Here is a 12,615-nt window from a genome sequence, read left to right as displayed (position 1 = left end):
CAGGACAGTCAGTCAAGGCTACATAGAAAAACCCTGTCAAGAAAACAAAAAAAGGAAAACAAAACAAAAAAAAGAAGTGGGGGGAGAAAATCAAGAGAGTGCTTCTCTGTGTAGCCCTGCCTGTCCTGGACTCACTTTATAGACCAGGCTGGCCTGGAACTCTCAGAGATCCACCTTGCTCTGCCTCTGTGTCCCCAGTGCTGGAATTAAAGGTATGCGCCACCAAGCCTGGCTTGTTCAGGGTTGGGTTTTTTTTCCCCCTTTTTTGGCCTAGAGTTTTCATTGGTCTGGCTTCCAGGAGAGCACCATCTTTTTTGAAATAAAGACATAAAAATGTCTTAGCTATCATTAATAAAACAACTAGGAAAAAGTCTTTGTTTACTGTTTCAGTTAATGTATTTATTTTTTTCCCTTGCACAGGTCTGAAGAACTGTTGCCCAATTCAACAGTGCCAGCATTCCAACTTTGTTAAACCTACCAACATCTTAAATGGACTTTCCTGTGGTGGTACCCTTTAAGAGGCGGATGAAAGCTACTATATCAGTTTGCACATTCTAATCACTTTCCAGTATCACAAGAGATTTTTACTTATATAATAGTTCTAGAGTATGCAGCTGGTAAAACCAGAGGCTACATCCAGTATTACTGCTAAGAGACGTTCTTCATCCACCAATGTTGTACGTGTATGAAAATGGTGTACTGTATACTTTAACACACCCCATACTTTGTATCGGAGAGTACAATAATGTAAATCCTAAAAGCACCACTATTTTAGCAAAATAAAAGAAAGTCCAAAGAGCTCCTATATAGACTACTCCAGATAACTTCGCTTCTTTGATACTTGTAGCTTATTGTAATTTTTTTTAAATTCAAGGTCATTATCATTGTATTATACAAAATAAGCGCTTTGATTAACACAGCTATATAGTTTTTTTAATTTTTCAAAAACCTGTGGAGACAGTGATCTTGTCTTTAAAATATAATAGTCCTTTCAGTATAATGTCTTAGATTAAAGACGTTGCCTTTAATATCTGTTGGGAAGGAAATGTCCAGACTTTTCAAATCTCCTTATTATATGTTTCCTTTTTTTGTTTACATAGGGAACAATGTTTATAGTTGTGTGTACAGTGGGGGTCTACAACAAGAAGTGTATATTTTCAAACAATTTTTTAATGATTTAACAATTTTTGTAAATCATTTTCAGGCTTCTGCAGCTGTAGATTCTCACTGTGACTCCCTTGCTTGCTCATGCATACGTGTGTCTGCAATACCAAATATACAGGTTTAGTATCTTTGCCTGTTAGTGATTGTTTCACATGTGTAACGTTTTGGTTGAGATGTTAAATGGTGGACGAGTACTGTGGATGTGAATGTGGAAAGTAATTTTAATCATGTGTAATTGGTCACAAGGCCTGATTTGCAGTAACTATGCTGTTTTATTTAACAATGCCTTGTTGCTTTGTATGCATTAACGTTTGGGTGTAAAGATTGTGTGTCCATCCAACAGGGAGCCACAGTATTTAAATTGACCAACCTGATGTTACAACAACTTTGAGGTGGCCAAATGTAAACTAAAAGCCTTAATTAAAGTGGTGCAATTTTGTATAACTTAGCATCCGTAGTTCAATAAATTTGGATTGCCGTGCAAGGGCTTGCATTATAATTACTTGCCACTTGAATGTGTTTTGTGTAATGTTTTAACAGTGCTAGTAAATAAATATGGGTTTACCTTTTTAAATGTAATAGGTGTTATTTTACACAGTGTGATTTCATAATTTATAACATATAGGTAAACCAGACTCTTAGTTAATTCCAAGAATGATGAGTGAAAGATGTTGAGTTCGGTTTGGGTTTTGTTTCTGTTTTGTTTTCCTTTTCCTTTCTAGAATTGTTTTACTATCCACATAAAACCACCTTTGAACTTTTCCTTGAATCAAGCAGTATTACTTACAAACAAATGCCTTTGGCTAGTGTTCAGTAGCTCTTTAGGTTGGGGAAAGGAGGGATTCAAATACTTTTGGTACTGCCCTATGGATTTTTTTTTTTCTACAGAGAGCAAATATTTGGGGGAATTAAGACAGAAATTTTCACTATTTATGCTTAAAATATTAATATGGTTATAATTTTTTTGATGTGGACTCATGCTACTTTTCTTTTTAGATAACAGATTTATCTTTGTCTTATGTGTGCTATAATTGAATTCTGTGAGATTTGTAAAGAAGCTCTTAAACTTTTTCATAGTATTTACCAGCTGCTGGAGCAATTACTTAGTGGTACCTTCTAATTTGCAGGATATGTGCCAATCCTCAACACATGATGTTTGAAATGGGACATTATTAAAGGCTTTCATTTAAGACAGTGTTACTCGTTATGTATTTAAATTGTGCAAAGAGCCATACCCTGAAAGGCCTAAAGTAAATGTTCTTCTAGACACTCTATACTTTATTTTTTTGTCCTTAAGAGACATGTTTTTTGGTAAAGCTTGTTTTCTTTATGTGGGGACACCCTCAAAACTGGGACACTAAAATCTTTTCAGTTTACTGTGTTCTGTTCATCCATTGAAGGTACCGCTGCCCACTCACTTATCAGTAGTAAGTACAACACACAAGATCAACTAAGATAATTCCCTCCTATAATCTGTACCTGTAAGAGTTTTTACTTGGTACTGTTGACATTTTGTGCTAGATAATGTATGGTGGGGCTTGCCCTATGCATCGTAGAATTTTAAACTAACACCCCTGGGTATCTGCCAGCCAGATGTGATAGCACCTCCCACTCCCAAGTTAATGCTGAATAAAAAGGACTCCAGACATGGGTGCACTTCAATTGTCCTGGCCTAGAACGTACACGGTTAAGAACAGATCTGATGGAGAAAACACCTGAGTTGCAAACAAATACTAGGAATATAGCACAATCAATTTAGTAAAGTAAGAATATGGGATCAAGAACTAGAACTAGGTTTTCTGGATTTCTGATCCTACCACTCTCATTCCCTTCTTTGTGACCATGGCTAGGTGCCCTTTCTCAACCTTTCTCACACCCAGTTTCATGCAGTATTGTTGAGCAAAGCGAAGACCTGCATTCTAGGCAAGCACTCTCCCATCTAAGCTACATTCCCAGCGTTCATTCTCTGCCAAATGAGGGCACTAACATCACTCATAGGAACCAATGCTAGTGTAGTCCTGGGTCATTTTGTCCAGTTGCTTAACCCTAAAAGGCTATGGTTGCGTAAAAACACCATTTCTCTTGTACCGAAGTAGAAGCTGCATCTCAGGTATGAAAATAACGTGCAGGTGGACTTCCCTGGAAATTGAATGGAATGATAGGAAGAGAGAAGAAGGACAAGGGACATAGTCCTTATTCATGTTCTCAAGAATAGTTGGAGAAACCTGTTGTGGTGGTGCTTGCCTTTAAACCCAGCACTCATGGAGGAAGAGGCAGGCAGATCTCTTGAGTTCAAGGCCAGCCTGGTCTACAAAGCAAGTCCAGGATAGCCAGGGCTGTTCCACAGAGAAACTCTGTCTCAAAAAACAAAATAACCCCCCCAAAAAAGTGGAGAAACTGGACTCTACAGGGGAATTTTTTTTTACTTGCTTTTTAAGAATATTAAAAACTTGTGAGGTTTGCTTTTTGCATGTATGAGAGTTGGGTGTAATGCATGTTTCCATGTATGGATGCATATTACTGTGTTCCAATATTTGTGGAGGTCAGAGATTTATGTCAGATGTCTTCCAAAATCACTACCCACTATTTATATCAAGCCAAGATCTCTCAATTGAAACCAAAGCTTACAGGTTCTGCTGGTCTAGCTACTTGTCTGGGTCCTGTCTCTGCCTCCTGGTCTAGCTACTTGTCTGGGTCCTGTCTCTGCCTCCGCACACTGAGATTGCACTCGGCCACCACAGCTGCCTGGCAAGCACTGTACCTCCTACTGAGCGCTCTCTTCAGTCTCTAAGCAGCTGTTTGTTTGTTTTGTTTTTAGTTCAGATTTTTTTTCCAATTAAATTGAAACAGACTGTTTACCATAAATTGACTTTAAAAATTCCATTGTGAAGTTTGAGTTTTGCTTTCCTCTTTTAGTCATCTCATCTTAGGTATGGATGACAAACATAAGTCATTGCTACAAGTGTTCTTTTATCTACTTCGCTGTGTGTTGTCATTGAGTGAACCCCAAGGCAAACTGATGACAGGCGGAGATATGTTAGCCTCATCTATGATGGACCTGGGGTAGCCTCGTCTTCCTCACTGTTGTTGGTAAAGTGAGGTAATTGTCTGTTGTAGCCTTTGTCTCTTCAGCATTTCACTCTTCCGGACACTACACACTGATCATAGCAGATTTCTGTGTGAGTAGTGTGTCTACTTAAGTAAAAGGTTATGGCAGTTTGTAAATAGTCTGAGAACAAAAAGCCTTTCGTGGTTTTGAAATCTGCCTGTTACCCATTCAGATCTATTTAAGGTGGAGTAGTCTGTGTCCCCTGTGAGCTGTAATTCCAGAACAAGAAACTATTACTGTCAAACTTGTGTGCGGGAGGTGTGACAAGGTAAAAGTGGTGTCTACAGACAGGTTCAGTGAGTTACAAACACACTGCCAAGTGGAAGACCCAGGGCCACCTGCACATACCGTAAAGGCGATGACTCAGGGACAGCGAGCCGTGGTGGAGCTAGACTCAGCCCTGAAGTGATTTGGGCATATTGCTTTCTTAAGAGAAGAAGCCCAAAACCTTAGGTGTGACTGGAGAACTGGTTAATCGCCAACCAGTTGGTTCCCAATCTTCCTAATGCTTTGACCCTTTAAAACTATAATCCCCCAGTTACAGTGACCCCCAACCATAAAACTATTTTCATTGCTACTTTATAACTGTAACTTTGTTACTGTTATGATTTATAATGTAAATATTTTTAGAGAGAGACTTGTCAAGTGGGGTGAGGATCCACAGGTTGAGAACCACTAGAACAGCTTAGGTGCCAAGGCTTGGCAAAAAAAAAAAAAAAAGTGTGAGGATGGTGTGAAACCAAGGGATTGATCACCAATAAAAATGAAATAGAGGAGCTGGCAAGAAATTGTAGTTAGAGATACATTTAAAAAACAAAAACTGGATAGCCACATTTGAACACCTTCCACCTCACTGTTTCCTCATAAGAACAATGCATGAAAACCTGGTGTAAGCAGCCTTGGGATAGAAAGGACTGGGTTACAAGAGTAGATTGATGGGCAAAGGGGGTGGCAGTCATGAATGTTGTCTCTCACCATACACGTCATTTCCGCTCTTCTTCACTTCCTGATAAGGAGTTGACTTTTAACCCAGGGAAATGTGATCTTTTGGTCCCAGGGCTGGTGCTAACAAGCATCCAAGTTGAGCTATGCCACAGCTACTAGGAAAAGCCAGCACCACCAGTGTGATGCTGCAGGTTTCTTCCACACGCATTCCCAATAATGTCCACACACACCCTTTTTGTTTGTTTTTCTGTGTAGCCCTGGCTGTTCTGGAACCCACTTTGTAGACCAGGCTAGCCTTTAACTCTGCCTGTCTGTGCTTCCCAAGTGCTGGGATTAAAGGTGTATACCCCCACACTCAGCCCTTTTTCTTTCTTTCTTTCCTTTTTATGATAATTTGGTACTTTGCCAGAAATGTTTTAAAGTTGAATTATTACCTGGGTTTTTATAATGAGCTATAGCTCTGTTTATCTAATTCTCTGAGGAAGATTACATTAGTGTCCTCAGCAGAAGGATGTTCTAACGGATGTGGGGATTTAAAGCCAGAGAAAGGCACTCTCACATTCCCAAATCAAACGTCAGCATGACTGCACACTTGCTAGAGGCTCTAGGAGAGCCTTTTTTTTTTCTTTTCCCATTTAAAGGTATTTTGTGACACCATTCAAAGCCCATCTGGATAACCCAAGGTAATTTGCCAAACTTTTAAGTGTGTCTGCAGGTACCCTTTTATTGAAGGTAACATCGGAGGTTTGAGATTTGGGCTATCAGTGTAGCCCTTGGGGGCCATTGTCAGCTAGAGTCTAAAACAGCAGACCTCTCTAAAGGTCAGAAGCACCTCATGCAGTCCTGAATTTAAACTGCTCTGCAGGGATTCTGAGCAATCCTGGGATTAGGTGTGACCCATCCCTGAGTGATGCCCATCAGATATTTGGTCCACAAAAAAGGAAAGTCACTTGAGTGTTGGTTTGCAAGATTTTAATCCTCCCTTGTCCTGCTGCCTGGGTAGGGGATTTTATTTTAAGAAATGATAGGTGACCTGGGTATGGTGACACACACCTAAAATCTTCATGTTCAGGAGACAAAAGAATACTAGCCTTGACTAAGAACCATGTCTCAATAGAGAAAGGGAAGTATGGGTGTGGCTTCATGGTAAAGCTTCTGCCCAAGACAATCCTTGGTCCATACTCCACGAAAAGGAGGTGGGTGTGGAGGAGGGAAATGACCTCAGCTTTGGGCACACTTCCACTCTTAAGAGTAGTCTATTCTTTCTCAATACTTTCCTCCATCTCTTTGTACCATATTTTTCTCTTAAACTAATCAAATTGTCCTTGAGCTGGGGGGAAAAAAAGTAATTAAATGACCTCACTGGTGGGTTATGTGTTGTTCATTAATAAAGTACTTTCCTAGGGTGTATAACACCATTAATATTTGAACAAGTTCAGATTAATTCAACCCACTGGTTGGGGGTGGGGTTTGTACCTATTAAGACTGGGATTTCTGCTTTTGTAATCACGTCTTGAAAATGAACTTTGCTCCCCCAAGTAATGTATCCTCCCCCCAAGTTTCGATTTAAATATCAGCTATTATAGAAAAAAAAAATCCTTCTTTTCTGACTATTTAGACTCTAGTAAAGCATGACTTGGGTCTAATGAGGTTTGAAATGGAGTCAGATGTGTTGGTGCACACCTTTAATGCCAGCACTGCAGAAGCAAGCTGATGTCTTCCGAGTTAGAGGCAAGCCTGGACTACAGAGTGAGACCATGTCTTTACAGAAGAAGATCAACTAGAGACTTTAATACTGTTAGCCACTAAGATGTCGCTAGTCATATTACACAAGAGTTAGAGGACTTCCTCAGAGGAGGAAGTGGCACCACCCACTGTGCTTTCCCCACTCTGAACCAGCACAGGATATTCTGGCCAGGCATCTAGACAGGAAGTGACTGAGAGCAGGTGTAGACTTGGTTGCCTTCAGCCCTTGAGGAAATATAAAGCACTGGTCTCAAGATGCCATTCAAACAGGGTGGCTATAATTTAACCAAGCATGTTAGCCCTGGAAAGCTGACATCTCAGTGTCCCCTTCACCTGCCAGGATTGTTGGTTGCATACTGCCCAGCTGGCTGTACGGAAGGTTGTTTTGTTGTTGTTACTTCTAAAACTCACTCAGGAACAGTGGAATTAGTCCTCGATGGCACAACTGCTTTATTGTACTCCTAAAAGGAAAGGTAATACAATTTAGGAACCAGAAGATATTTTTTTTTTTTTTGGATGGGTCTGTGTTAAAGGAACAAAACTGACAGTAACACGTTTTAAAGGAGGGTTTATTACACTCTCAATAGAGCCAGGGTAGTACATCTAAAAACGACTAGCTTTCTGCTGGACAGGCACCCAGTGGCCGCTCCGATGGTGACGCTGGATGTCTTCAGCAGCCCTGATGTGCTGACAGCCTGGGAAACCACTGGTCGTCAGTATGTGTGGAAGGCTGAAGGAGCTGGATTCTTGTTTGTGTGGCCGTGGCTGCTGTGTAGGCAGTGCGTGCGGGCTTTGAACTCAGATCTGCCCGCTTCTGTCTCCTGAGTGCTGGGGTTCAAAGCCATGCACCACCACCACCCAGCTAAGAAGCCAGGGTCTGACGTCAGAAAGGATGGGAATGGTGTCTGCCCCAGTGGAGCAAACCCCAGCAAGAAGGGGAAGCCTGCAGACACACAGTACCGCCTTTTCCTGGGACTTTGTATTTAGTAGAATGTTCTGCTCTTGTAGTGAAAGCTGTAATGGGGAAGTCGTAAAGCTAAGGACTATGAAACTGTGACTATGGAGGGCGTAAGTCAGCTTCTGGACACTCAAGGGGGAGACCATAACACTATGCTCCATATTAACATAATACTCTAATTTTCTGATTTTTAAATAAGTGAAAGGAAAAAACTCATTAATCAGCAGAGAAGACTGAGTTTAGAAGTAAATTGTATACCTTTAGAAGTTAAGCTAAAGACTGAGCTTAGAAGTAAATTGGTGACTACATGTGACAGATACAGAAAAGAATGTCACTTTGTAAGATGCTGTCACGGAACACAAAGACTCACCTAAAAGTTCAAGAATGGCAAGATGGCTCAGCAAGCAAAGTCCAGGTCAAGAGAACCAGATTGTCCTCTGATGACCACACATGACTGTGGCAAATGTACAACAAACACAAAACACATGCAAAATAAAAATCTGTATTATAAAAAATAACTTTACAAATTTACTTAAGCAATAAAAACCTTGGAAGTCTATGAGGTTGAGAGTAAAGCCTAAAAGTAAAGGGAATCATAACTAATTCTTAGATATTTATTTAGATAAACTATTTTATCTAAATAAACTTTTATCTAAATAAATAAAATATATAAATCTTAAGCAAAACAGATTGCAAAGTCAGTTCTAAAGAAAGATACTGGAAGATGAGTAGATTAATATCTGTAAAACATTAAGAGATCTTAGGTTTCTCTTCAGAGCTGACAAACAATCCAAAAGAAATACGTAAAAGATGACTAGACTGTGAAAGTAATCTAGGTCAGTTGTGAGGGTGTGCAACCTGTATGAGATCTCAGCACTGTGGAGGCTAAGGCAGTCTGGGCTGCATAGTGAGTTCCAAACCAGTCAGCTTATATGAACAAACCCTGTCTAAAAACACAAACTGGGCTAAAGAGTTGGCTCAGCAGCTAAAAGACTTTTCTTCCAGAGGACCCAAATTTGAGTCCCTGTGCCTACAATACAGCTCTTACAGTTACTGTCAGTAACTCAGATGGAAGGCCCTCAGTACTTTCTGACCTCTGTCGGGTACTAGGCACATACATGGCACACATATGTACATGGAGGCAAAGCACTCATACACATAAATAAATAAAAAAAAATAGAAATACAAAACAAATTCAACTGGCCCAAGACAGATGTTTTAGCTGGTAGCCACAGAAATGGAAATCAACATAAACACTCAAGAGCTTAACGTGGATGAAAACTGCAAAGGAAAAACTCTGCTCCCCAAGGTTAGAACACAGGAAGTCATTGCTGATGGAAGTGTGAATCAGAGAAGCCTTAGGTAATTCAAACTCTGAAGCTATCTGCAAATACTTATTAAAATTCAAACTCTGTGACTGGGCAGTGCTGGCACACAGCTCTAATCCCAGCACTGAGGAGGCAGAGGCAGGAGGATCTCTAAGTTCGAGGCCTGCCTGGTCTACAGAGCAAGTTCCAGGATAGCCAGGGCTACACAGAGAAACCCTGTCTGGTTGGGGGGAAGGGGGATTCAAAATAATTCAGACTACGCTTATTTGACCAGGTGACCCTAATATCTGTACCTACAAAGAAAAGGGTATATAGCAAGATTATTAAATATTGCCACCATGTAGGAGAAAAAGTACTGTCTCCCTATCAGTGAGAAGAATAATTGAACAAATTATGATTGATGCATAGCATCAGTATGCAGTCTTTACCAGTGAGTTTGGAGCTGGAACACGCCGGTCACCCAGCATTCCAGAGGCTGAGATAGGAGGATCATTAAGTTCAAGACCAACCTGGAGATAGATACAGGTACAGACACACTCTGTTTTGGGGGTGTTGGGGGGGGAGTTATGTTTAAAGGATGGTTTGCACAGTGACATGTGCCTATGATCCCAGCATTCTAGGGGCAGAAGAGGGTTACTGCTAAGATGGAGGCAGTGTGGTCCACAAAGTGAGTTCCTGGCAAGAGCTTGTCTTTACAGAAAGGCTTGACTCACAAGAGGGTTCATGAGGTATTTCGAGTTTAAAAAAAACAAATTGCCGTGTGTGGTGTGTGTGCGTGCGTGTGTGTGTGTGTGTGTGTGTGTGTTACATGACCCCTAGAAAAGGTGCAGAGCGGAGCAGAAGTAAAGGAGATCCAGGTAGGTGGGAGGAAAGAAACAAGGATGCTGCAGTACGGAAAACAAGTGAAAAGTGTTGACATGTAGATATTTTCAAAGCTGTCGATAAAGTTTCCCTTGTGAGATGAGCTCCACACATATCTAAATGTCATTATATGTAAATATAAATGTCACTATGTGAAGGGTGACATGCAGTAGTAGAAGAGCAGTATTATGGATAACGAGAGTACACTCTTAATGTTATGTTATCCTTCAGTAAAAAGAGTTTCAGTTTTTCAAAAAATGAAGTCAGCATTATAACTTCACAGTTATTTTTTTAATCTTTCAAACTGCCAAAAGAATTTAGCTTTTGGATATTACCTGAAAGTCAGTCTACTCACACAGCTAACTTAAGTTGATCTTGTGAAGGACTAAGAAGCAAAAACACTCCCCTGAGCTCGTGAGCTTTTCCTGAAGATTAAACTCAGTCATTTTAAATTACAAATAGGGAGCCTGGATGGATTTTGAAGCAGATTTACTAACTGCATTCTGCAGGGCGATTCAGGCTTCCAAGCAGTCATCAAGGACAATGTTCATAGCGGTCATTCATAGCGGTCATTCCTACCGTTCCTAGAGTGGCCAAGATTCAAGGCTCATCTTTTTGTGCTTTAAAATACACTTCTATTTTTAGAAGCCACGCAGTTTGCTCTTAGATGTCAATAAATTTGCAGCTCAAAATATACTCGGCAGGTATTTTTCAAGTGAATTTCTGCTCTTGATTTGTGAACTCAATTGACTTTTCTTTGTGTTTGTGGCTCTGGGATTGAACCTAGGGCATGGCACGGCTATGCCACTCAACTACAACCCCAACCCCTAAGAGTACATCCTTAAGGATTTTCTAGAAGGTATAAAATAAACCCTGAGCCCCTAAGACTCCTCATGTTGTGGCAAGAGACCAAAAGATTAAAAATCAGCAGCTAAAACAGAATTTTCTGCAGAGGAATATCGAATGGCAGAGAAACACTTAAAGAAATGCTCAACCTCATTAGCCATCAGGGAAATGCAAATCAAAACAACCCTAAGATTTCACCTTACACCCATCATAATGGCAAAGATGAAAAACTCAAGAGACAACACATGCTGGAGAAGTTGTGGAGAAAGGGGAACCCTCCTCCACTGCTGGTGGGAATGTAAACTTGTACAACCACTCTATAAAGCAATCTGGCACTTTCTCAGACAACTAGGAATAGTGCTTCCTCAAGACCCAGCCATACCACTCCTAGGCATATATCCAAAACATGCTCAAGTACACAATAAGGATATTTGCTCAACCATGTTTGTAGCAGCCTTATTTGTAATAGCCAGAAGCTGGAAACAGCTCAGATGCCCCTCAGTGGAGGAATGGATACACAAATTGTGGTATATCTACACAATGGAATATTACTCAGCAATAAAAAAACAAGGAAATCATGAAATTTGCAGGTAAATGGTGGGATCTGGAAAAGATCATCCTGAGTGAGCTATCCCAGAAGCAGAAAGATGCACACGGTATATACTTACTCATATAGACATATAATATAAGATAAACCTACTAAAATCTGTACAACTAAAGAAACTAAAATGCTAAAATGCTCAATTCCTATCCAGAAAGGCAAAGAGGCTGGACATCAGAAGAAGGAGAAAAAAGGAAACAAGTCAGGAACCAGACACAAAGGACCTCTGAAAAGCTCTGCCCTGCAGACTATCAATGTAGATGCTGAGGCTTATGGGCAACCTTTGGGCAGAGTGCAGGGAATTTTAGGAAAGAAGTGGGAAACAGTAAGATCTGGAGAGGACAGGAACTCCACAAGGAGAACAACAGTACCGAAAAATCTGAACACAGGGGTCTTTCCTAAGACTGATATTCCAACCAAGGACTATGCATGGAGATAACCTAAGACCCCTGCACAGATGTAGCCCATGGCAGTTCAGTATCCAAGTGGGTTCCATTGTAATAGGAACAGGGACTGTCTCTGACATGAACTGATTGGCCTGCTCTTTAATTACCTCCCCCTGAGGAGGAAGCAGCATTTTACCAGGCCACAGAAGAAGACAGCACAGCCACTCCTGATGAGACCTAGTTGCCTAGGATCAGAAGGAAGGAAAAGAAGTCTTCCCCTAAAGAAGTCCTCCCCTATCAGTGGACTTGGGGAGGGGCATGCATGCAGAGGGTGGAGGAAGGGAGGGATTGGGACTGGAGAAGGGAGAGAACCACAGGGGGGATACAAAGTGAATAAAGTGTAATTAATAAAGAAAAAAAATTTAAAAAAAATCAGCAGCTATTATTAAGGCCTGAACTAGGTAGGTAAAGAAGTACAGTAATGCCCTGAGGGGAAGGGCCGCCTCACTGCATTCTTTCCCCACCCACTAGAGATACAGTTGCTAGGAAACTGGCCCATCCCCCTAGGGAGGGTCACCAGGTCATTAATTGTTTGGGGACCTTCCTATAGCCAATCAATTCAAAATGTAGCATTTTGACCAATAGATGCTTGCCAGGAAGGAATTGCCCCT

General features: G+C 40.8%; 1 protein-coding gene across 1 annotated transcript in view; it reads left to right on the top strand.

Annotated features, from left to right (window-relative positions):
- Rap1b (RAP1B, member of RAS oncogene family) overlaps positions 1-1,743 on the top strand; it is a 32,983-nt gene extending 31,240 nt beyond the window's left edge. The window contains exon 8 of the mRNA XM_060378103.1: positions 421-1,743. The gene's annotated coding sequence lies outside the window, so the exon portion shown is untranslated. The remainder of the gene's footprint in view (positions 1-420) is intronic.
- Positions 1,744-12,615: the final 10,872 nt, after the last annotated feature.

This window comes from Meriones unguiculatus, chromosome 2, assembly GCF_030254825.1.
Source record: "Meriones unguiculatus strain TT.TT164.6M chromosome 2, Bangor_MerUng_6.1, whole genome shotgun sequence".
Lineage (NCBI taxonomy): Eukaryota > Metazoa > Chordata > Mammalia > Rodentia > Muridae > Meriones > Meriones unguiculatus.
This window is presented reverse-complemented; position numbering and strand designations above follow the sequence as displayed.